This window comes from Ascaphus truei, chromosome 1, assembly GCF_040206685.1.
Source record: "Ascaphus truei isolate aAscTru1 chromosome 1, aAscTru1.hap1, whole genome shotgun sequence".
Taxonomy (NCBI): Eukaryota; Metazoa; Chordata; class Amphibia; order Anura; family Ascaphidae; genus Ascaphus; species Ascaphus truei.
In genome coordinates, this window is record NC_134483.1 from 443,826,402 (window position 1) to 443,853,181 (window position 26,780).

Here is a 26,780-nt window from a genome sequence, read left to right on the forward strand (position 1 = left end):
CTTGGTTGTTTACAGACCTATTTATTTGTACATTTGTTACACATACCTTACAAACAATTCATTGGCCATGTCTCCCCTATTATAGACACTAACATATATCCTCTTATTGTAGTTGATGAATTTAAGTTAGATTATTATATAATTAGCAATTTGTTTTAGTGTCAATATGGTTTGTGAGATATGTTTTCATTGAATTAGTTATGGTTTAATTATGTCCATAGATTTATATGTATTGATCTAATTGTCATCTTTTGTAACTTGTTTTTAATCCGTTCTTAATTATTTTCAAATAGGTCATTTTTTCATTAAAATAAGTGTATTTGTTCCACTCCATATATTGCATACGCTTTTGGAGGGGTTAACAATGACCTGTTTGTTAAGACAGCTCTTGCTGGATAAAGTTCTTGTTGTATGTTTTTTTGTATTCTCAATGGTGCATTGACAAGGAGGGAGCGCTATACACTGCCAGAACTGCCATTCAACTCGCCATGCTCCTCTATTGGTCCTTGTACCATTACAGAGGAACCAATGCGCAAGTGATAGGCGGGACTTCCGGTTGAAGATCTCCCTTAAATGCCTGCATTCGAGAAGGGTTATTACTCTTTGACAAAGTGCAGAAGATGCACTAAACGCGTCAGAGTTCCTTTTCAAGATGACTTTCTTTTTTTATTGATGTCCTTGTTGTTCATTACATTTTCTATTGAAATCGCCATCCAGTTTCCGTTTTACTTCCTGCTTCCGGAACGCATGAGGCACCTGTTGATACGATGTGCACCGCCATTTTCTACCCTCCTCTGGGAGATTCTCCTCTGCTATACACATTTGGGCTGAGAGCACGCCGGGACCAGATGGATCACACTTACAAGTGTCGTGAGTACTATGTCTTTAGACATTGTCATTTATTTTTAATAGCCTAGCTCTAAGGGTTGTTGTTGGAGTCATCATTTAGATAGGGGCCAGGTTTCCTTGTTTACATATGTAGCGGTCATGTAAAATGCCTACAGTCGTCTCTCCTGCTGGCAGTAAGGCCTGGTAAGTGTGGGCATGCCAGCAGTAATCATGGAGGTTTTCCCTCACACCCTGGTGGGGTGCTCTGTGTATGGCTGGGACTGGTCACATGCTCTGACTCCATGGTTAGTGATGTCAGAGATGTGTCAGCCTCAGAACCTTACATAAGGCACAGCACTGTGTTCTAAAGTTAGTTCTGATGTGGAGTTGCAAAGTGGTTGGTTGCTGAGTGTTGCTGGAAAGCTCTTGTCAGAGCTGAGGAGGAGCTCTGGCAGTTATGTTATAGTAACTCCATGGGAGGCTGTGTCCAGGGACCTGGCACAGGACAGTGATTCCTGCGGGAATAGTGAATCCCTGATCTGGGTGACAAACCTAACCAAAGGGAGCACTGGTGAGATGAGCGGCTGAAGATACTCCTTGTGGGGGGGCAGTTGCCCTGCCGTGTCAATAAAGATGAGTTCAGCCAGAAACCCTCTCGTGTATCTATCTGGGATGAGTGTACAGAGAGGAGCACCACGGAGGAGTTCCTCGCCAGGACCATCCCCATGCGGACGCAGGGACCCTGGTGAGGTGGAGGCGCTGCACTGTAACTAGGTGAGACTCAGCACACTACCTCAGGCCTGTCTGACGGGTTCTCCCCACACACCATCATGCGGGAGACTCAGGAGTCCTGTAGCCAGCAGGTGCACCATATGACATATCCACACTGTAATGGGGTCCGGTTAGACCACAGGGGCCAATGTGAGATTGGGTGGGTCAGACCGGGCCAGAAACACCGTTACATTTGGAGGCGAGCTGCTGAGATCAGACCCGTCAACAGGACAGGCTTTTAGCTAGGTCACTTGGAAACAGGGAGAGTGTCTGCTGCCACTTTGTGCTGAGTAGGGACGGACCTAGGGGTGGTCAGGGGGCTGACGGGATATTGTCAGTTCGCAGGGACAACCTAGGGGCCTGAAGGGAGTGAGGGGTCTGGAGCGGGCTATAGCTGACCGAGTCACCTTGAGGCAGTGCTAGTTGGTAGGATGCCAGAAGGGACAGCCTGTTAACTTGGTCAGGAGTCCTGGAGAGGGTCTGCGCTAGGCTGACCAAGACAGGTAGACGCCCCAAGTACTGCATGGCAGAGCCAGCCAGAGTACCTAGCCATTCCAGACACTCACCGTAGGGAGCACAGACTGGGAGGAAGGAGTCACAGCAGACACTGAGAGAGTGAGCCTAGCCTGAGGTAGTGCAACCCTGAGTCACACCTAGAGAAAGTACACATGTGGTGGTGCATCTGAACTAATCTTTATTGTACCGGTGTGGTGGCTGCCCCGCAGAGTGGAGCCTCATGTACGACAACTGTTATGAGAAAGTGGAGGATCCGCGTGGCGCGGAGAACGTAAAATGGCGGACAGAGGCTGATGGGGAGGGCACCCGTGGCGTGCAACCCACTGAAGAGCAGACTGTCGCTGAATTGTCCTTAACGAGTTTGCTCTGGAGCGGAGCAAAGGCCGTGGCTGCCCCGTTTTTATCCTGCCTGGGACAGCGAGGGGCCACCCTTGAAGAGTGTGAAGAAATTGTTATAATTGGGGGAGAACCCCGTGAGAGCGAACGAATGGACTTTTTGGGCGCAAAAACCAACCAAAATGGCGGTTCCCGCTTGCTAGGGAAACCGCATGGGCCAGGCGCGGGAAAAATGGCTGCTGCAGGACTTGCACAGAGCTGGCCGGGAATGGCGCGAACAGCAGAGCCCCGCCCTGATGGGGGGCATGGCGCGAAAGCTATGGCTGCGCCGGGATGGACAGTGACTAATTCAGCCCCTGTGCTGAGTCAACCGTTGAGTTTATGGGACCCTCCCCTGATTTCTACCAGGGGGAATGACCTTCAATTATGGCCTGTGGGGATGCACCCACTGGGCCCAGGGACTGATATCCAGACGGCGCCACTACAAAAAGTAGTTCCGGCCGTGGAGATGATTTGCAAGCAAAGGTACCTTGTGCAAAAAGCTGCTGCAAGGAGAAAGCGGGAACTAGCCGCGGGAAAAGACTCCAGCTCTGAAGAGGAGACTGGCGCGAAAACGCAAACCGCGCCCACCAGGACTGAGAGAGGTGCGGCCTTAATTAAGGGGCATGATATTCCCCTGTGGGACCCGCCCATTATTGCAACCCCTGGGGGCGGGTTCCAACTCTGTCAGAGAAGGGAGGAGCCGAAGCAGGGAGTGGCGGATCCAGCAACTTCCACCAGTCAGTTGCGAGGAACCACAGAGAAGGAGAGACCTGTACAGGAAGTGACTCCTGTACAAAGAATGGCCTGCTCCTCTACTGTGGGCACTATGGTCTCCACCCAGCCCTACTCAGTGCCCGGCGGGGTGCTGGTGGTGAGGGTGGCCAATACAGAGACGGTAGTCGGGCTCTGCCTACAATGCGGGCTGCCCGGAGGTACTGTGAATACGATGGCACGTTGCCCTCATTGCGGGACTTTGTATCTGTGGCCTATGCCCACGTTTGTCCCAATACAGCCTGCTGACCCCCCGGTGGATGTGACCCGGCGCTCTGCTGAGTCCCCGGGCGCGCTGTGGATGAACCGCGCGAGTCCCGGAGATAGGGGACTGGAGCCGGTCAAGTCGGCTGGGTCACTGGCCATTGAGGCGGCTGGATTAAACCCCGAGACAGGGGCAAAGAGACTTTCACCCCGCCCCGCGACCCCTAGGTCGGGGCGAGGGGACTACTCTGATGAGGACCTCCGTGAGCTGGCGGTAGCAAGAACGGAGCGGAAAAGACAGACGGGAAGAACGACGCCCCGTGGGGTGAGTGACCGGACGTCCCCCGCAGATAGGCGATCCGACCGACGGAGTCCCGCCATCCCAGGACCTGGCGGAGATGGGAGAGAGACGCCTACACCCCTGCGGATGGGTAAGCCAAAAAGCCCTATCTCTTACCTGGTCACAACAGACGGCGAAGCGCTGGAAGGGCCGCGCCAGGCCCAACGCGCACGTGGAGGGACGGCATCACTTCCGGTGGCGACGGCGGAGCAACCGGATGTCGTCGTGGAAGAAGAGATCCCGCATGGGGGTCCAACGCGAGATGGCGACGCTTCCGGTTCCGGGGAGGACGTCACTTCCGGTGGCGACGGCGGAACCCAGGAAGGGGAAGCAGCGACGCTTCGGCGATTGGGGGAAGGTCCCCGACCGCTCGTATTGCCCAGAAAATGGAGAGACGGTATCAGGACTGAGGAGGGTGAGACCTCATCCTTGGACCAGTCTACGGACAGCCAGGAGCGGGTCGTAACCCCGTGGGATCCCGCCCCATGCCCCTATACCCAACCCCATGCCCTAGCTAATGTACCTACCCCTATCACACGGTCACCGGGTTCACCGCCCAGCTTGGAACTTGTGGACATACCTTTGGGGGGGGAGGAAAAACGGACTGGGGAGAGGCAGCTCAGTGGAGCTACGGAAGGCGATTCACGGGGAGGAGGAGAATTGAGGGTGGCGCATACAGTACCCCAACTGGCAGTAAAGGCTCCGGGGTCCTCCAGGTGGTCCAAACCGCGATCCACAAGGTCGTCAGGGGTATTTTCATTTGATGACGATCGGGAACCAGGGCCTAATCCCTTTAAGGAGACCAGGTGGTGGGCTCCACTATTTGAGGGGTACTCCGCATGGATGGACCGTACTCGGTTCCTCATCCGGCGGGAGGACGTGGTAGATTTCTGGTGGAGAGAGGGAGAGTTTACACCCGAGCAGAGGGACAGGGAATTACAGGAGAGGTGGTTCCAGCTGGAGAGTAGAGACATAGCGCCCATGGGTCCAGACACACTGTCAGACCCAGTCGATCCTGATGAGCCCCTATCATGGGTGTTACCTGGGAGGGCAGGTAATGCGGATCTGACCAGGGTCAGTAGGGCGGAGAGGGCTATAATAGTCAAATATAAAAAATCCCATGGGTTGGAGTATCCCTATGTTCCGGAGCCCCTGATGGATGAAATTGAGGACAATAGGGAATCGTGGCTCCAAGAAACTATAGAGCTGTACTTAACCAATAGGGGGAGCGACATAGTAGGTAAAAAGGCGGAAGAAAGAATAGACACCCTGATGCGAGTGTGGAGCATAGGGAGAAATGTTCACAAACATAGAGTGACCTATGTGCCAGAGAGAGGGTCACCTAGGCATTACTATGTTACGGTCCTGGATATGGGTAACCGGGAAGTGAGGAAACCTGACCCAGATCACTATTTTTAGGGGGTACTGACGCATCCTGCGGGTCTGTGGCTGCTGGTCGGGGCGGGCTTGGCGGATGACTGTATTCATATGTACTGAGGTCATGTTTACAATATGCTGAAAATTTGTATGGATGTTAACCTAATTATGTTTTGTGTTACAGTGCTTCCTGGAAAGAGGTATACAAATTTAGGTCCCAGCGAGGACGATGGGATTCACCAGGGGGAGAATGTAGCGGTCATGTAAAATGCCTACAGTCGTCTCTCCTGCTGGCAGTAAGGCCTGGTAAGTGTGGGCATGCCAGCAGTAATCATGGAGGTTTTCCCTCACACCCTGGTGGGGTGCTCTGTGTATGGCTGGGACTGGTCACATGCTCTGACTCCATGGTTAGTGATGTCAGAGATGTGTCAGCCTCAGAACCTTACATAAGGCACAGCACTGTGTTCTAAAGTTAGTTCTGATGTGGAGTTGCAAAGTGGTTGGTTGCTGAGTGTTGCTGGAAAGCTCTTGTCAGAGCTGAGGAGGAGCTCTGGCAGTTATGTTATAGTAACTCCATGGGAGGCTGTGTCCAGGGACCTGGCACAGGACAGTGATTCCTGCGGGAATAGTGAATCCCTGATCTGGGTGACAAACCTAACCAAAGGGAGCACTGGTGAGATGAGCGGCTGAAGATACTCCTTGTGGGGGGGCAGTTGCCCTGCCGTGTCAATAAAGATGAGTTCAGCCAGAAACCCTCTCGTGTATCTATCTGGGATGAGTGTACAGAGAGGAGCACCACGGAGGAGTTCCTCGCCAGGACCATCCCCATGCGGACGCAGGGACCCTGGTGAGGTGGAGGCGCTGCACTGTAACTAGGTGAGACTCAGCACACTACCTCAGGCCTGTCTGACGGGTTCTCCCCACACACCATCATGCGGGAGACTCAGGAGTCCTGTAGCCAGCAGGTGCACCATATGACATATCCACACTGTAATGGGGTCCGGTTAGACCACAGGGGCCAATGTGAGATTGGGTGGGTCAGACCGGGCCAGAAACACCGTTACACATAGGTTCCCTTGACATCCCTTTTCTTCATATTTTTCCTACACCCCTAACAATGAGCATTAATGACCTGAGTACAGGCTTGTACTCACCTTCATAAACCTGGACCCTTCAACTAAGGTGCATTTAAGTAAAGATTATTGAAGAGTAAGCTATGTAGCTTTTATTCTTTTATCTACGGAAAAGCACCTAATTGAACTTTGAGCACTGGCAGAGAAACCTTTTCTCTAAAACTATCCCAAATTTAGAGCAAAATTGGAGCAAAGAGCATTATTTGTATTTTTTACCTAATAATGTATCAATATCTTTGCTCCATGTTTACCCCATGTGAGTGCAGATGTGTCCAAATTTGAGCTGCAAATATATATATATTTTTTTTAACAATCCATTTTGCAGATATTCACAGGCGATTTTGACAGTAAAAATGCTGCTGAAACCGCCATAGGTTTCCTATAGCACAAATGTCATATAATAGGCCCACAACATTTTTTTTTTGTTTTACTGTTTATTTATAATTATTCATAGAACAAAAGGTTGAACATTATTAAAGGATGGGATACAGAGAAAAAGGAGCAATAAGAAGGGAGCACAAAATAAATAGAATTATACTAGAGTGCTCAAAATATTTGGGCCTTTCCAATTTCTAGCGTTAGAATATTGTACAATATTCAATAACAAGAACAAACTATTATTATTGTAGGAATGGCCAAGTTAAGTTTAGAATTCTCATGAACAGCATTACAAGGGCCTCATCTCCCAGTCTGACTCCAGGAATCTAGAGGCGGTAAGCAGCCCCCACACTGTGTGCTACGATGGGAGTGGTGAGGTTGTAGAGTAGCGAAAAGAAAGGGAAGGAAAAGAGTCAAGAGAATAGTACCAAGGTGTCCCAACATTGTGCCATGGTAACATACTAAATTATGCAAAAAGAGAGATCGGCCTCCCTGGCGATACCTAAACCATGGTTCCCATGTTAGAGTAAATTTGCTTTGCGTGTCGCAATGGGGGCTAGTCAACTTTTCCATTATCATTGTTGCCTCTATAGAATTTTTAACTTGGCTCAGAGATGGGGATTTGCATTGCTCCACGCTCTCATTATCCTGTGTTTGGTAGCTGAAAACAAAGGTAAAGTGCGTTTACTACAATATTTATCTCGCCCTGGAATGGAGCCAAGTCCATGGATCTGACAAGACATTTAAATCCGTTATCTTAGTCATTATAGCTTGTACTTTCCTCCAACATGGTTTAATTCTAGGGCATGTCCATAAGATGTAGTAAGGTCCCCCTCCCTCAATACGCTCTCCAACTTGATGTAGAATGCGTGTCTAAGGGCTGGACCCCGCTGGCTACTGCAGCGCCCGCTGCGTTCAGTAAGAACTACGAATTTAAAATAACATTTTGTGCCATAGTATTTGTGGAGCCTCTGAAAGATCGGGGGCCCTTGGAAGGTCCAGAGACCTGGGCTACAGCCCACTTAGCCCATTCCTTACAGTATATGCTCTCAAAAAATGCATCAATTTTAGCTCTGGGGGTCCCCTTCTCTAGGAGATACATACCACTGTATGGGGTACCTGTAGCAATTCCACAGGTTTAAGTGTTCCAGTCATGTGGGCCAAAAGGAAGATGCATGGGATGACATCACAGCTTCCTATAGGCCTGCATAACGCGGGACATTTAAACCACCATCAGGATAGCCCCACATAGCCCAGCCGAAGCTGCTACCGGTGCCCCTTACTGAGGTATGTATCTCAGGAAGCAGGGGTTCCCGGAGCGAGAATGAATACCGTTCAGCTCTGGGGAATCCCTACTTCAAACCTATTTTTTATTTTAACAATCACATACAAAAAAATCAAACCATGAGTGCTGCATTAAGATGATATTGACCACAACCATTGCTATTCGGGTCAACTGCTCTAGCATTGAGCTACTGTAAACCAGCTGTTGAATTGTGCCACCGTCGCAGTATACTTTTGAGCTATTGGGAAAAAAAAAGTGCCATTCTGTGTCAGCTACATTTGAGATCAACTGAAAACGCCAGTGTAAATGATACTGAAATAGTCTATATTTATTTGCAAAATACTCACCTACTACTATTGCAGAAGGCAAATGTCCTCATATAACATTATTTATAACTACAAATACAAAATAAAAGTCCCGGCGCTACAAATGTCCCTAGAAGTGGTTTTCACTTACATTGAGTGATCACGTTCACATCACCAATTTATTGCTATTTTTCACACTATTGTGAGTTAATTGCACATTGTAGATTAGCGCTTGTTAAGGGTATTATTGTTGTTTGTATAACATTATTTATAAATATTATCCATTTAGCATAAACTAAATATGATATTGACATTGAGCAATAACTTTTTGTTCATCTTTTTATTATTATAGAACTATAGTGATGTCAAAGGTACTGTAATATTACTTGCATGGTACACATTGTACACAGCATAATGAATTACCACCACCTCATTAACTTTGATAGATTACGCCACAAGTGTTTTGTCTGTTGCTAACATTAACTGCTCTCTTCCATACATCTGGCTGTTAATAATTGAAATATGTTTGCTTATGAGCACAATGCCACCCGCTCTAACTGTATTTCTGAGTTTGGCAAATATTTGTTGTCTGAATATTGCACACATTAGAGATACCACATAAATTAGCGGTAAAAATTAACTTATATTAACATAGCAAACACTTTCTGTTGTTTACCCCCATTACAAATTAATACATAACATAACCTTCATTTAGAATTCACAATAAATTTTAAAGGTGCTTGTTTGGTAGGAAAATTAAATATAGTAGTCCGAATCTTCTTTTTTTTTTTAAGCTAATCTGCCTTTAAACAACACCTAAATGTGTGTTCACATTTTCTGCCATCGTTAACATTTGTTTGACAATTTAAAATGTTTTAAAAGATGTATGCTCCAAAGCATAATGACAAACTGGTTTCATAAGGCACTTAAACCTAACTGAGGAAAGAACGCTGCAATAATCACATAGTTTTGGTGATCAGGACTGAGAATAGTAGACATTTTAAATGCCCTTAAAAATATTAACACCATAAAGCACTATATTTCTCCAAAATGCAAAACTGATGGTAGATTACGCAATGAAGTTCATGATGAAATGGAAAGTAAGGAAATATGTCAATCAATATTATTTTGTGGGGGTATTTTTGAAATAAGTAAAGCGAAAAATCAGACAGAAAAATAACCAGGAGTTATACGTACTGTACATCTGGGACTCAAACCTGGTTTATGTTCATAGAAAAAAATCTTTAACTTGAGATAGATATTCATATTGAGCTTTTATAGAATGAGGAAACAAAGTGCCAAATGAACTGAATCAATGGTAACCTTGTTCCTTTTCTACAATATAACTTTACGTTTTTTTGTGTTGGGATTTTCAGTTGCCTTTGTATTTCATACTAGGTGAAACTTCTTAAAACACTATGCAACACATAGGAAATATTAGATATCCACAGCAGTAATGTAAAAACCAGATAAAGGTAAAAAAAAAATGTATTTCAAATAATATTTAGCAATCCAGACATAGATAATGAGCAGTAGTTGGGCTCTTCAGACTAATCAAGCTCTAATGTTATCACAGAACTCTAACACAGTTATACTTAGCCGTAGGGAAGATGGAAGTCCAGGTAAGTGCAGAGAATGTGCGCAAGGATGGGAAAACAGGCACAAAAAATGAAAGCACTCGCTATAATAACAGTTCAAGAGATTCATAAGGCAAAGAATTCAAAAGCTTCCTACAGCAGGGCTACTGGCGAGGGGGGCAACGTTTCTGGGTTTGGCCCCTTCTTTTGGCCTGTTCCCACAGCTCCAAAAAATGGAATATGGTACTTCACATTCAGTGAAAAGGTAAAACAGATTCACTTTCAGATCCTCTGATCTCTGTCTGGAGCCCACAGTGCACACTGCTTTAACTATAGAACACATTGTAGAGGGAGAAAGGGGGTGGCCCGGTATTAAAGGGGTTGCACCCCATATCGCCACCCCCTGACCTCACCAGAGAGACAAGGGGTTAACTGGACTGTGAGGGATGAGGTTTGCACCTTGTTGTACCTTGAAAATGTATGTTCCCCTGTTCCCATGTTTCATTATAAGCATGTATTTTAATGTTTTAAAGTGCATTTCTGTATCTCCAGTTCTGGAGGTCGAAGAGTTCATATTTGGCCAATATGTGGAGTCACTTTAGGCATTAAAAACTGGCAAAGGTCGACCCACTGAGCCCACCAGAATGGAACTTATTAATATGTGTAGATATTAAAGTGTATATGTATTTTATTTTGGATCTGTTCTGAAAATGCAGACGCCATTTGCTAGGCTAATAGGTCATGAAGGGCAGACGGCTGAGTAGGTGATCAAAAAGTAGCTGCCTTGATTGTTACCCAATGTCAAGGGATTAAGTATTAGTCAATCAACAAACTCTGCCAGTCTAATTGTTACCTGAGGGCATGAGTTAGTCTGTTAGTCTGTGTCTCCACGTTAGAGAGTGGATACAGATAATTGTTCACCAATAGGCTGTGTTCAATGTTAAGAATAGGATTGCACAGGTATATAAACTGTGTCAACCCTACAGTTTTTAGTTGTGCTGGAGTTGTGCTTCTGATACCATCTTGAATGTCACTGGACTGCTGGAGGATTCACGAAGGAGAAATGGAGCACTACTACAAAAGAACAATTGAGAAAGAGCGGAAGCTCGAAACGCGTTGGTGGGGGCCTGAGGGCTCGTCTTTTTTGTTAACCATGCTCTGATCTATTAAACCTTTTTATTTTGGGACCCACTCTCTAGCAATTGTTCTTTTGTAGTAGTGCTCCATTTCTCCTTCGTGAATCCTGTTGACTTCTGTGGAGTACCGGCAGCACACACCTGCGAAGATTAAACCCTTTGAGGACCATCCTACACACAAGTGAGTTATATTACTCATTTTACACCGCAGCATTCCTAATCAATGTGTTGGGCTGGACACTAGCAAGTGTGTGTACTCACCATTCAAAAGGTGGTACTCTTCCAGTTTATTGATATCTGGTGGAATTGGTGTTCTTATTCTATAGGTGGTTACCCTAATATATGGGATACTTCGAGGATACAATATATGGCATTTTTGTCTTCATGAGCTTGGCAGCTTTTTGGGTCTATGTTTGAGCATCAAACAGCCTTTTTTTTTTTTGTACTGGACTGCTGGAGAATTTCTAGCGGATACTTCTCCATCCCCCAACCCTAAGTAAGTGTTACCTTCTTGTCTGTTAATTGTACTATATTGATGTGTTCACCTTATTTAAGGAATAAATTATATTTTATTATATCTAAGCCTCGTTCAGTTCAACCCAGATATTTGGTGTTCATTACAGGCATACCCTGCATTAACGAACGCAATGGGACCGGAGCATGTATGTAAAGTGAAAATGTACTTAAAGTGAAGCACTCCCTTTTCCCCACTTATCGATGCATGTACTGTACTGCAATCGTCATATACGTGCATAACTGATGTAAATAACGCATGTGTAACAGGCTCTATAGTCTCCCCGCTTGCGCACAGCTTCGGAACAGGTAGGGAGCCGGTATTGCTGTTCAGGACGTGCTGACAGGCGCATGCGTGAGCTGCCATTTGCCTTTTGGGCGATATGTCCTTACTCGTGAGTGTACTTAAAGTGAGTGTACTTAAAGTGAGTGTCCTTAAAGCGGGGTATGCCTGTATATCTTGTCATAAGCTACCGTGACACACATATATCAAAATGGTGCCATTTGCTCCAAATCACCGTTTAATCTGTGTCAACCTGTCTCAGTGACATAGCTAGTTCATCTTGTTCCTTACATTTGGCACATATTTCTTAGGAGCAGAGGCTATTGTCACTTCAGACATGGTAGTTTTATGTGGAAGAAAAATATATTCTGCACCAGTTGTAGACACACATTTTCCTACATCTCATTATAATATTGTGCTGATTGTCCTCGTCTACCCTGCAAAACAGTGACTGGCTCAGGTAGAGTGAAATTGGAACTAAACACCTTTATATAGTGACACAGAGTCAACATTGATAAATATAGCCCTGTGTTCTTACCAATAAAACAGCCCTTTAGCCAATAGGGGAAAGAAGCAAATAGATAAAATATCTCCCATGTGGTATTGGACATTGTATATGTAATTCGCATAGACTTAGCACTAAATTGTGTTAACTTGCAATATCATGGCTGGCATTAAGTATGTCTTAGGCTGCGCTTATAGTCCTAATACGACGACGCAACCTCATCCGTCGCCGTTGTAATAGTGATTTCTTCTTATAGTGCAGGATACAAGAGAGGGCAACCAGGGGGCGTGGCAGAGGCATGGCCATGAGCGGTTCACCCTCATTGGCTGAACCACTCATGTGCCGCTGACGTCACATGGTGATCGCCAAAAAAATCTAATTCTATTGACTTCAACGATTTTGGCTGCTGTGTCGCGCCATCGCGCCCACTATAGGCACACGGGACGGATTACATCAACTTGTTTTGATGCGGTGCGCCATCACCGTAGCTGGGACTATAAGCGCAGCCTTACCTAAAGGTAAGGTGTTACTCCCGTCCAGACCTGAGAGAGATGTAAGTCCTACCTTACTAGAGTCCTAAGTGATTTCTATACCTCCTCAAACACACCTTATATAATACCTGTGCACTAAAAGGAGCACCCATGTGATACTTGAGAAATATGCTAATGTTAGTCATTTGAATGTACTTTGCATATCTAAATTAACATATATCCCTGGTGTCTCAGGCATGTTTAGTTATGGGCACAGGTATCTCTTCACATATTGTATAAAGGTGTGTTTGGGCAGGTATATAATTTCACTTGGGACTTTAGTGAAATAGGAATCTCTCCCTCTCTCTCTCCCTCTCTAACTCTCTCCCTCTCTAACTCTCTCCCTCTCTCTCTCCCTCTCTCTCTCCCTCTCTCCCCCTCCCTCTCTCACTCCATATTTCAGGGTCCGGATGGGAGAAATGCCACCTTTAGGTATAATCAGTAACATCTATCCGATTAGATCCCTGCATTAACTTTAACAGACCTCTGTGGATAAATGCTGCTATGGGGAATGCCTCTTCTGCATATCATTAGCACGTCTGTTATACTGTAACGCGATGCCCTTGCTGCCCAAAGTTTGATTTACCCAGACGTTAGTGAACTTTAAAGATGCATATCAATGCTTAACAAGGTCAGCGCCTTGTTAAGTCAATAATGGACTTTGGTGAATCTGGCTTTTGAATCGGTCAATTCAAACTTAACATGAAATACTTTTACATTTCTACTATTTGCTTAATAAAGTGAAATATTAACAGTGAACATTTATTGATTTTATTATCTACAGGTAAATAAATTGCAGTAGTAAGTCCGTAAGTAAACTGAAAACCATCATGTATTTTAGTATAAAGGATTGCTTGTTTAAAATCCCCTCTACTGCCCTTTTCAAACATTAGTCCATTTTATATCAGAATCCCTTAATTTGAGGATGCTAAGGTTAAATTGCAACATAGATACAATTTGTAAATACAACTGAAATCTCTCAGCTTAAAAAATAAGTTAAATACTTTGAAACATCACTAGGAATCTTTACATGTCAACAGTTTAGATTTTTAAGAAATGCCCTCAAGAATAACCCTTATACTTTTACAGTACTAATTAATATAAGGCACAGAGGAATATCTCTAGAACATTGTGTTATTAACACCATTAGGGTCATTGGTTCATTAGGTTCATTGTTCTTTCTTTATCAAGCTCAATTAAAAAGTTTCAAATTATAGTAAGTCGATTTCTCTAAAGTAAATTCACCCAAATTAAGTCAGTTCCTTAAAAGTACATTTATATTTAGCATGGAAAACTAAAAATGAAGATGTGTGTGTGTGCGCAAATGAGAACCATGTTAATGGTTTTGAAGCATAAGGTGGAACTGTGTGCTCATTTGCATGTCATTTCCCAGAATCCCTTGCTGCAGCGGAAGTGCTGGGTGATGATGGTAATAGGTGGGGTTGCAGACCTGTCTAAGACATGCAAATGAGCATACAGTAATATTTCCATTTGCTATATGCTTTGCTGTGGAGAGAGAGAGAGAGAGAGAGAGAGAGAGAGAGAGAGAGAGAGAGAGAGAGAGAGAGAGAGAGACTTTACAAAAGAGACAATACAGAATAGAGAATTATAATACAAGAAGTGCTGACAATAGGATAGGAAAACTGCGCTGGAGAGCTTACACTCTAAGTGGTATGTTCGGAGACTTACAGAGATAGCATTGGATGGAATAAGTGCAGTAGATGTCAGTGTTTGGCCACAATGGTTGATACAGTAGGAGCGACTATGGGTGAGGGACAGTAGCCATGAGCCTAGATAATTGAAATGCTTCATTTAAAAGGTGACTTAAAGGTGGGGAGAGAAATCTATTCTCTTATATTGAGTGTCAGTGAGTTCCACAGGTAAGAGGCAGTGAGGCAAAAAAGTGTGAAGATGAGAGAGAGCAGTAGAGGTGAAACAGGTGGAAAGAAAGAGCTATGGGTAGAGCACAGGAGACAAGCACAGGCATAGAAAGAGATCAGAGCTTATATGTAGGGAGGAGCAGGTAAGTGGAGAGCCTTGAAGGTAAGGAGGATAACTTTTTAGGCGATCTGAATTTTTTTGGAAAGCCAAGAGATTTAAGGAAGAGATGAGCAGAAACTGTTTTGGGAGAAAGTGAAATTATTCTAGCAGCAGATTGCAAAGGAGAAAGTTGGGAGACCTGTTAGCAGTATGTTACAATAATCCAGACGGGAGAGGATAAGGACATGCATCAGAGTTTTAGTAGCAGATTAACAGGAAAGGGTGGACCGTGGCAATATTATGATGGAAAAGGTGACACATTTTAGCCATGTCATGAATGGAGAAGGAAAGGGAAGAGTCAAATGTCACTCCTAGGGAACATGCATCGGCAATAGGATGATGGTGGTACCGTTTACTGTGATGATTAAAGGGGATATCAGATCTGATTTAGGGGAAATATGAGGTGTCATGGGAGACCAGGACTTTTAATAATTATTTATATTTGTTCCGGGATCCTTCACCTGGCAAACCAAGGTAGTAAAAACAAAATGCAGTTTATTCGGGTAAACCTGCGTACAACACAAAGGATTACACAAAATACAGATAAAAACACACTTACTGGGGGCCTGGGGTGAAATCTAGGCTCAAATAGGTGCCGGACGCCTGCTTTGTAGGCTTACCATGACCGGGATATACAACTGGGCTTCCTGGTCCTTTTTTCGGCTTTAGTTCCTAGCCGCGACCGCTACGTTCAATTCTCAGAACCTGGTCCTGACGCCTGACTTAGTCTCTGCAGGGCAGACTTTCCTAGCTTCAAAATTAAGCCGGTTGCTCTGCTATTCGTGACAGAGCAACTTTGAAAAGCCCACCCTAGCTTCATTAACACAAGTCACTAAATGGTCTGGTTCTCTGACTGGGGCATCTCCTTACATATACTCTGCTAAACTATCCTTAACATGGAGGTAGGAGGAGTGACCAAAGAGTGTGGGAACCCTATCCCACTAGCCAATAGAAACAGGGGCTAATCTCTTGGCTGACATCAGAGGAGGAGGTGTGCCAAGCCAGCTCGAAAATCCAGGTGAGCGGGAAATACGAATTAGCCAATGGGAGAAGCACCTATGAGCTGTATCTCCCCTGGCTAACTCATTGCCACCCGCTGGGCAGGCTCCGCCAGATCTGGCAGGCTCAAAAAGTGTCCCCACAGGGTGCCTTTTGTTCTCCGGACCTGGACAATCACCCTTCCTCGCTCAACAAATGTTTTTCTCACCTCTAGACATCTTTTCTTCTTTGAACTATGGACTCTATGCAGACATGCTGGCTCCTAGGTAGATGCCTGGGCTGCATAGAGACATAACAAATTCATCAAACATAATAAAACATAGTTTAATACATAGGATAACTTGGGGAGACCCATATCTGTAAGGGAAATAGGACTGGGATATCTGGGCTTGAAAACCAGGAGTCTGGGGGACACAGGGCAGCCACGGTGTAATTCCACCCGCGTACCGGCAAATCATGCCGGCACGCCAGGGACAATTAGGGGACTACCGGTAACTTTGGCCCCCAAACTCCTGCAAACAAAAAAATTGTATTTCTACCCAAACATACCACCCAAAACTCACACATAGAAAGTTTCATGAGCCTAGGACAAAGGGAACATAAAACGTGTAAAAGCAGGGGACACTTTTACTTTTACATGTGATGATACCTGGCCCCTGGCATATGGTGCTGTGTAGCTGCCAGGGACCTACGGTTCCTAGGGGTAACCAGATGGGCTAAACCATTATTGTGTAGCCTGGTTACCCCCTTACCGTCATATGAGGATCTTCGTTTTAGACATATTAAGTTTAAGGCAGCGGAGCGCCATCCACGAGTAGTCAGGAGGCAATCAGAGACTTGGATAGATAGATCTGTGGATTATTTGCATAGAAATAATACATGAAGCCAAAAGTGTTGATTAGGTCCCCAAGTGTGTAGAGAGAGAAAATGAGATGTCCCAGAACAGAGTCCTGAGTTACACCAACAGATAGATCAACAGGAGACAAAGACATGTTAGCAACATAGACAGGAAAAGTGCTATGAGAGAGGTATGATGAGAACCAGGATGGGCTTTGTTGCGAATACCAAGAGAGTTTAGGATATGAAGGAGAAGAGCGTGATTGACAGAATCAAAGGCAGCATTGCTATCAAGTTGGATAAGTAAGGAAAAATTACCATGGGATGTAGCTTCATGTAGATCATTGGCTACAGTACTTTTAGTGAGCACAGTCTCTTTTCAGGCATCTGTACAAAAGCCTAATTGTAAAGTGTTGAGGTGGGCATGGGAATTAAGAGAGTTCATCATACAGGAGAACATGAGATGTTCTAGCAGTTTGAAGGCAAAAGGCCAGAGGGATACAGGGCAGTAGTTAGTAAGGCACATAGGGTATAGGGTGTTTTTTCGAAAATAGATGTGACCACAGCATGCTTATAAAAGGAGGGGAAAGTGCCAGAGGACAGGGAGGAATTGATGATATGGGTGAGAGTGGGGACAAAGAAAGGAGCAACAGTTCTGATAAGATGTGAGAGGATGGATCGAGAGGGTATGTGATGGGGAGAGAAGAGAACATCAATGTAGAAACTTCCAACTCTGTAAAAGGAGAAAAGGAGCCAAGAGTGAAAGAAGGAGGTTTAGGTAGGAGCAGAGCGGAGAGTGAATGGACAGAAGGAATCTCATTGAGGATAGCATCCACTTTGCCTTCAAAGTGGTTAGCAAAGGCTTGAGGAAAGTTGAAGGAAGGATGGGAAGTAGGAGGAGAAGGTCGGAGGTAGAAGACAAATACAGAGAAATGATGGCATAGATTGGATTTGTAAGTGGTGATTAATGAGGAAAAGTAGTGTTGTTTGGCTTTAGAGAGAGCAGAGTAAAACGGGAGAGGAACATTTGTAATGCAGAAAATCAGCATGAGTGTGAGATTTCCTCCATAGGCATTCAGAGGATCAAGTGAAAAGGAAGCGTATCTGTGAATTTAGATAAGGCCATGGGTTAGAGGGACGTATTTGCCAAAATCGGGAAGCGACATATAGATCAAGAGAGGAGGATAGGATAAGAGTTGACAAGATTGTCAGATTCAGACGAAGGAAAGAGAAGAGACGTTAGGATTCAGGGTAGATGCCAGAGCAGAGAGCTCAATGAAGCAAAGGTCTCTAGAGTATTGAATAGAACAGATAGGGTGGTAAGGGGAATGAGTAGGGGTGAATGATAGTAGGTGATGGTCAGAGAGTGGAATGGGGGAGATAGGAAAATCAGAAAGGGAATAGTTTTTTAGTAAAGACCTGGTTTAAATTGTGACCTTCCTGGGTTGCTCTAATTGGTGCATTGGTGGAGGCCAAGGAGGAGATTAAAGAGAGAAGGTGAGATACCCAGAAGACTAAAGGATTATCAATATGACCGTTGAAGTCCCCTAGTAAAAGGAAAGTCAGAGGAGAGAGAAGAATGTCAGGATTCAAAGTCAGAAAAGAAGGTAGAGGATGTTGATGTAAGTGGCGTGTAGATGACCGCCACATGCAGAGAGAAAGGGTAGAAAAGTTGGACAGCGTGAACCGCAAAGGAAGGGAATGAAACAGAAGAAGGCATAGAGCAGAAATTATATTAGCAGCGGGGGAAGAGGAGACCTACCCCTCCATCCCAGCCACTGAGGAGTGGAGTGTGAGAGAAAGAGAGCCCACCATTGGAGACAGCAGCCTCTAATGCAGTAATGTCATGAGAGCAAGGTTTCTGTTAGAGTAAAGAGATGAAGAGAGGGAGAGCAAAATAGGTTGTGTACAACCAAAGCCTTGTTCGTCAAAGAGTGGACATTCCAAAGGGCACAGGAGAAGGGAAGAGAGAAGGTAGGGAGACAATGAATATGTATTACGTTAGATAGGTTAATACTCTTGGCAGGGAGGGAGGAGGCAGGGAAGCATGGAAGAAAGCAGGTGTGTACAGTATATGGCTTTATCCAGATGTAGGAGAGATCCCCAGCAGCAAGCAGGAAGAGTATAGAGAGAAAATGGAAAATGATTTTTTATTGTGCTTTTTATTGAGGTGTTCTGAAGTGGCAGGAATAGAGGTATGTAAATAGTGGTGCAGTGTCTGCGCACAGGCCAAGGTGGAGTGAAGGAGAGATGATGCAATGCGGATATAAGGAGGGGAGTGGGGAAGGTGGACAGAATAGAAAAGTTTGCAAAGGAGTGAGGGAACTGCAAACAGAAAAAGCAATAGGGAAGTGATATTGAGATGCAGCGCAGGCAATATGCAGAGGAAGGTAGGAGGAAAAAGTTCCCAGTATTGGAGGATATGATTTGAAAAAGGCAGGTGTAGAAATGAGGCCTGAGAGAGCAGTGTAGCACTGAAGGTTAGAAAGCAGCTTATAATATTATAGTGTTCAAGTTGTGCATAAAGTGCCAGACCATTTTAACAGCTACTTTCTCACAGTTTCAGAGTTGGCAAAGTCAATACAGACTGTCTTAAATACTCTTACAATATCACATGACAATAAAAAGAAAGAGAGGGGTTGTGACTAATTAGTGGTGACAGAGGAACATACCAAAGAAATTTTAATTTGATTATGGTCCTGTTGCACTGAGGTTACACTGATTATAGTATTCACGATCTAGCTATTCTTATAAATATCAATATGGAGACATTTCCCTACTGGCTAATCACCTAAATTTGCTTTTTTTAGACAGTTCCAAAAGAAATGGGAAAAATGACAGAAGTTTCCTGGGGATATCATGTGATACATTCTTGTTTTAAGGTTTGATTGCAAAAAGAATGCACATTTTTCAATCGTGTTCTTTAACACACATACTGCATAATCCCACAGGGGAAGGCTCACATTCTCTATATGCAGTAATACAGCAGTGAAAACTAAGACTCGTGTTACTTTCCCCATAACATGTGTACATGGTGTTTGATATTAGAAATCAGCACATGGCAAAACAGGTGATATGATTGAAATGCCATTCACCCATCAAAATGTAAGCAACAAGCCATCTTATAATGTTAGAGCATTCTGTAGTGATTCAATGTAATTTCCACTAATAAGGGGCATGTTGAGAATGCCCAAACCCATCGTCATTTAAATCTTATTCAGTATTTCATACTGTACAAGTGCAACAAGGAAAGAGAACGATCAAATATAATACAAAAATCTAGGTGATGGACCTGCCAGGGAAATGCCTAATTCCCAATATATGTAACATATAGAAATAAATGCAGCAGCTGCACACTAAAATAAAGAGTACAAAAGTGTACAGGGGGGCCCCGGCCATGCGGCGGGTTCCGTTCTAAGATCCCACCGCAAAGCGGAAATCGCCTGAAAGCAGAATCGTCGATTTTCGGCATGTGCGCATGCGCAAACCGGCAATTCCCCCCTTCTGTGCATGTGCAACCTCCGTTTGGCACGTGCAACCTTCGTTCTGCACATGCGCACCCTCGGCAACCACCCGTTCTGAGCATGCGCGATCTCTGACTTCCCCGTTCTGTGCATGCGCAGACATAGTGGCCCCCTTCTCGGTACCACCGTATCAGCAGATCGTCAAAAATCGGGGTTGAGAAGCGGGACTGTATTTTTCACATTAATACAATCACCACATGCACACAAAGGTTCTTCCTCAATTTCCCTGTGGAACATATTTCAAGAGCCTTATATGAACTTTTTCATGTATTCAAATAGTGGTACCCCTAACTCTCCTTAGGGATAACTAATGCCCCTGCTCACAGGTAATTAATTGGTAGCCATTGTACCCAAAGCCATAACCACAGGTGACAAGGTAATGATGATTTTACACTACTGTTGGGTTTTTGGCTCATTCACCAGATGTCTACTTTGGCCTAAGGAGAGTTTGTGATTTCAGTTTTAACCCCTTAGTATCCCAAGTGGCCAGCTTGCCATGGCCAACCCACATTAAACTGGTGACTAAGTGCTATACAGAGTTAATATTTCCCTAATATAATCCTAAATACTCCCCCTGGCATCTGAAATGTTATAGTAAATCATTGTTTTGTGGTGTCTTACAAACTGTTATGACATACAAGGGATTAACTCTCATATTAATTCCCGAGAGGCCCTAAATTCCCTCCCCAGTACACTTACTATATCCTCACTACTTACCGACACCATTCCAAAAACACAACAAACAAAACCCCATCTAGGATACTGACTCAGAGCCATCTAACCCAAAGATGTACAAAGTAGAACAGATGTGATGCTTCCAAAATTAGAGAGAATTCCTCCACGGCATGTATTAATAATCAGGATGACAATGGAAAGTCCATGAATAATAAGGCATATATATGGCAAGGGCTAAGTGTCTAGTGGGGTACACTTGACCTCCACAGCTTAAACACTATGTGAACCCAGCCAGGTAACCAATATGTAAATAGCAAAAGCACAGGTCTCCATATATATATATATGTTAGGGCACTGCGGCCCTTTACCTTAGTGCTTAGCAGGACTTCCAGGCATCCAGGGCGTGCAGCACATCCAGGTAGGTAAACAGCAGGAAGCAGGATGATGAGTCGCACTGCCACGAGAATCCAACTCCCAAGGGGACCGGAAGGTATGAAACAAAAATACACACTCCAATGATGCAATAGGTCTGGTTTAATGCAGGTTGGTGCAACAACAGGACAACACGAACGCACCTACGCGTTTCGTGCACAAGGCACTTTATCAAGGTGACAAATAAACCCATTGCTGCTTATTTTATACTCACCTGAGTTGTATCTCGCGCTACCGGGTGTGACGTCATCAGCCCACGTCTCAACGGGTCGCGGTGACGTGGCGTGCACATCCATTGGCTCGGCAAGTCAGGTGGTATGCTAATACTAGCTTACTATCTATTTTTTCTAAAACAAACTTTATTAACAAAGAAACAAACGGCGAAATAAAAACATGTTTAAGATTAAAAACGGGATGAATACTGTTAAAGCAGCGAACTGGCATGAGTATAGTCAGTATAACAAATTGATTAGATTGATGTAAGGGGTAAGTATATATACCTGTATTTCTTAATCATTTTCCAGGATTATATTCCATCACATTAATCAATATTAGATGTAGGGTTATTTCACAATAGTTCAATGTATATGTTACTTTAAGAACATTTATTGCACTAAATGGATAGGATTCATTATGTATTATAATTATACAGCTACTTTTTAATATATTTTTTTGAACTATGCATATGTTCTCTCCATGAACTACAAAATAACCTTCATTGTTTGCATGAGCATATGCCTGTATATATTTCAATAATGATTATAATAGGGGTTGTTAGAAATATAACACCATGATTACAAACTCACCCCTTACATCAATCTAATCAATTTGTTATACTGACTATACTCATGCCAGTTCGCTGCTTTAACAGTATTCATTCCGTTTTTAATCTTAAACATGTTTTTATTTCGCCGTTTGTTTCTTTGTTAATAAAGTTTGTTTTAGAAAAAATAGATAGTAAGCTAGTATTAGCATACCACCTGACTTGCCGAGCCAATGGATGTGCACGCCACGTCACCGCGACCCGTTGAGACGCGGGCTGATGACGTCACACCCGGTAGCGCGAGATACAACTCAGGTGAGTATAAAATAAGCAGCAATGGGTTTATTTGTCACCTTGATAAAGTGCCTTGTGCACAAAATGCGTAGGTGCGTTCGTGTTGTCCTGTTGTTGAACCAACCTGCATTAAACCAGACCTATTGCATCATTGGAGTGTGTACTTTTGTTTCATACCTTCCGGTCCCCTTGGGAGTTGGATTCTCGTGGCAGTGCGACTCATCATCATCCTACTTCCTGCTGTTAACCCAAAGATGTACAATAATACTGTGGACCTTTGTAAAACGATAAGTAATACCTATTGTATTGTATGTCTTTATTTATAGTGCGCCATTAATGTACATAGCACTTCACAGTAGTAATACACATGATAATCATATAAATAAATAATATAAATAACAGGTCATGAGAATAAGTGCTTCAGACATAGAAGTAACATTAAGGAAGAGGAGTCTGTGCTCCAAGGAGCTTACAATCTAATTAAGTAAATCATCAAAAATGTAAATTAACTAAGGGCAAATTTGACATTTCAATAGAAAACAAATTATCCTTAACCTCCTTAGTGTTAGTCAGCCTATCTACCCCTCTCAAGAACGGGCAAGGTAGAATAAATTGCCATCATGGGTTAACAAAGAAAATAAATAACATCCTCAATTATCTTCAGGCTACATGGCCCACTGGAAATTATCCAATTTTATAATCCAATTAGGTGAAAATTAGGAATTTGTTGGGTATAAAAGGAAGTCCTTTTGCAATCATTTATCTAAGAGAAAGACGGATGATGTACTATTGCTTCAAAGAGGAAGGAAAGTGGAAGACCAATACTCAGACAAAAATACTCATGAAAGGGTAGAGCCCCTTCAAATTTCCTTGTGCTGCAGAGATTCACTCCAGGTATATGAAGTCCATTTAAATCAGCAACATGATAACAGACCATAAGGGGTTAACACATATGATGAACAGCAAATGAGTCTACTGACTCTCCCCTAGTATTGGAGCAGCTTGGCAACATACAGAGGGTTGACCCAGTAGGTTAAGTAACCTGCTAAGGACCCCTCAAATGTATAAATAGTGCACTAAAAGTGGCTGTTCCCCTGGGGTGCTTAAGAATAAGAAATAAACTTACTCAGTTCTTTCATTGGTCTGTTCCAGTTGGCGTGCTCCAGGTTTGTGAGCAATAAAGTAGCAGGATATCCTCTCCATAGGAAAGTAATCAGCGGGCACTGCTTGTACAAAAAATGGCAAGAAGGCTGGACTGTGCAAAAAATATAAAAGCCTTTATTGGTTCCCGGCAAACATGGATAAAAAAGGGGAGAAGGAGTCCCCCCTCAGCGCTCTGACGCGTTTCGTCCGCACAGGGACTTTGTCAAAGTCAGAGCGCTGAGGGGGGACTCCTTCTCCCCTTTTTTATCCATGTTTGCCGGGAACCAATAAAGGCTTTTATATTTTTTGCACAGTCCAGCCTTCTTGCCATTTTTTGTCCAAGCAGTGCCCGCTGATTACTTTCCTATGGAGAGGATATCCCAATACTCAGACAAACAGAGAGGAGGAAGGACAGACAGATTAAGGAGGAGATAGAGTGAGAGATGGCAATGAAAGAGATAGAAAGGAGAGCACTGCAAGAGGAGAGGAGGAAGATTGAGAATGTTTCGAGCAGACCGGCTCTCCATGGCCAAAGGGAGGAGGTTATAGGTAGTTTCTGCTTGGCACTGCTGCTACAGGCGTATTGGTATACTGGCTCTTTATGAACAACTAAGACCATACCTGGAGACAGTTACAAGCAGGAGTTATGCCATTCCTGGACTTGAAAAATACTGTACTTGCATGACATTTTTAAAATCTAACATGTATGTATCTAACAAGAAACAAAGAAGCCCAAAGCTACATCCAATATAACAAAAATACAGTGAAATACCTATACTGTATATTCTCTTGAAAAAGAGTCATTTAGTTTAACCCTTTGGCCAAAGCGTTTTAAGCCTGCTGTCACATCAAGACATGACCATTAGCAGGTCCTAACACTACCTGAGTTAAAATTCTTATTTACCTCTATAATTAGAGGAAGAATGATCCTCCCCGCAGGGTATAAGCTCACCCCTCCCCACTTTCTAAGTTAGCAGGTCAGTTTCATTTTGCTGGGTTGTGACAAATCCAATGTTTATCATTCTTCCTCTAATTATAGAGGTAAATACGAATTTTAACTCAGGTAGTGTTAGGACATGCTAATGGTCATGCCTTGATGTGGCAGCAGGCTTAAAATGCTTTGGCCAAAGGGTTAAACTAAATCACCCCTTTTCAAGAGAATATAAAGGTATTTTACTGTGTATTTTTTTCATATTGGATGTAGCTTTGAGCTTCTTTGTTTCTTGTTGTATACATTTAGCCACGCCCAGAAGCACTCGTTTGGTACTAGGTGGCGAGTAGATTTTTTTGTGTGGCGAGTAGATTTTTTGGTGATTTGTCAACCACTGTATATATATATATATATATATATATATATATATATATATATATATATATAGGTTGACAAATCACCAAAAAATTTACTCGCCACACAAAAAAATCTACTCGCCACCTAGTACCAAACGTGTGCTGCTTGGGCCAATATTTACTCGCCCGGGGGTTAAATCCACTCACCCGGGGCGAGCAAATGTATAGGTTTGTCGAACACTGTATATATATATATACACATATATATACATATATATATATATATATATATATATATATATATATATATATATATATATATATATATATATACATATATACAACAAAAGAGAAGCAGCTGGCACTCCAAGCAAACACTGTATGTCAAGATGCATGTTCCATAAGTAACAATAGACCAATGTTTCTCAGGCGAGAAGACAAGAAACAGCACTCAAAGAGTAAATCAAAATACTGTATTAGTGAACTACAAAGACACACTTAAATACAATGTTTCGGTCCAGAAAAGACCTTCCTCAGGGGTGTGCTAGAGGACAGTGGCACCTGCGTCACGAAACGAGTTGGAGTTTTTATTGTATTAGGTGATGTGATAAATATCAGACCCCATAAGCTCAGTTGAGCCTTTCCTGGACTTTCCTGGTCTATAGATTCTGAAGAGACGCTTCCACTATCTGTTGCCTTGTCGTGTGAGCATGCTGTGAACAAGCTGCTTTCCTTCTGCGATTACGGATTTGGCCTGCTGTGGCCGGTGATGCGCTACACGTCACGTGGTGTTTAAACCTACCGGTGTGAGGGATTCCCCCCTGGCGGAGCAGTGCCCAGATGGAGCATTGAGGGATTGGTTGCGGAAGCGAGCAGTCTTACGGTGTGAGAGATTCACCCTTTCTCCTCTTGACGGTGCAGTATCCAGACGGTGTATCTGGCGATAAGGTGCGGAGAAGAGCAGTGCCTAGGAGACTACAATCTGAGGAGGAAGCCTTTGATGATCTCGTGCAGCAGCTGTGGGAGCGTCTGTCATATACTGGTTACTATACCTATATGCCCATGTAGCACACTTTTCCCCACCCCCTGGGAGATAAGGCATCTACGGTGTGTGTATGCATTACCTGTGGCTCGCAGGAGACCTAAACCTCTGCCACGAGGAGCCTGGGGTGTACCTGATTCAATATGTGACAGAGCCTCCACCTGCGCGGGATCCCAACTATTCGGGATAACCCAGTGCAGGACCATATATGTACAATACACACTGATGCAATAAAACAATAGCACTTTACTATTGGGCATATATGCAATGACAAACAATGATAACAATAATACTACTGGTTACAGCTAACCATACAGCCTCGTACGGCCTTTCCCACCACCGTGTTACCCCACACTGTGTCCACAGTACCTGACGGAGCCATCGGGCACCCAACCACCCTGGTGTCCACAAAAGTCTAACCCCACCCCTATATGTGGTCAGCGCTACCACTATGGTGTGTGTTACTTGGTTGGTGCACTTAATGATGTAGGTACCTGCGGGGTGCTCCAGCACCCGGGCGCGCAGTCTAAAAGAACAATGGGATCTGCCGATCCAGCGATGTCATCCGCGATGAGTCCGCCTCTGCATGGGTGGTATCCAGCTGGAGTGTCCAACATGCAGATAGTCTCTAGGCCTTGCAGTGTGATCTGGTCCCAGATCACAATCTTCAGGGTTGCGCAGCATTGCAGCTGTGTCCCTGAACTCAAACAGCTAATGGAGCAGTGTGCCTATCTAAGTGCCTGTCTCTGTAGCTGCCACAAACTTGCAGGGGAGTCGGGCCTATCAGGGGGTCTCGGGCTAGTGCATGGACCACAGACACCCTGCACCTACACCCTCACCTCTGATTGGCTGTAGTAGGTAATGTGACTCCTTTTAAATCAATCATTTTTATTTACTACACTATGAGGGTCCTG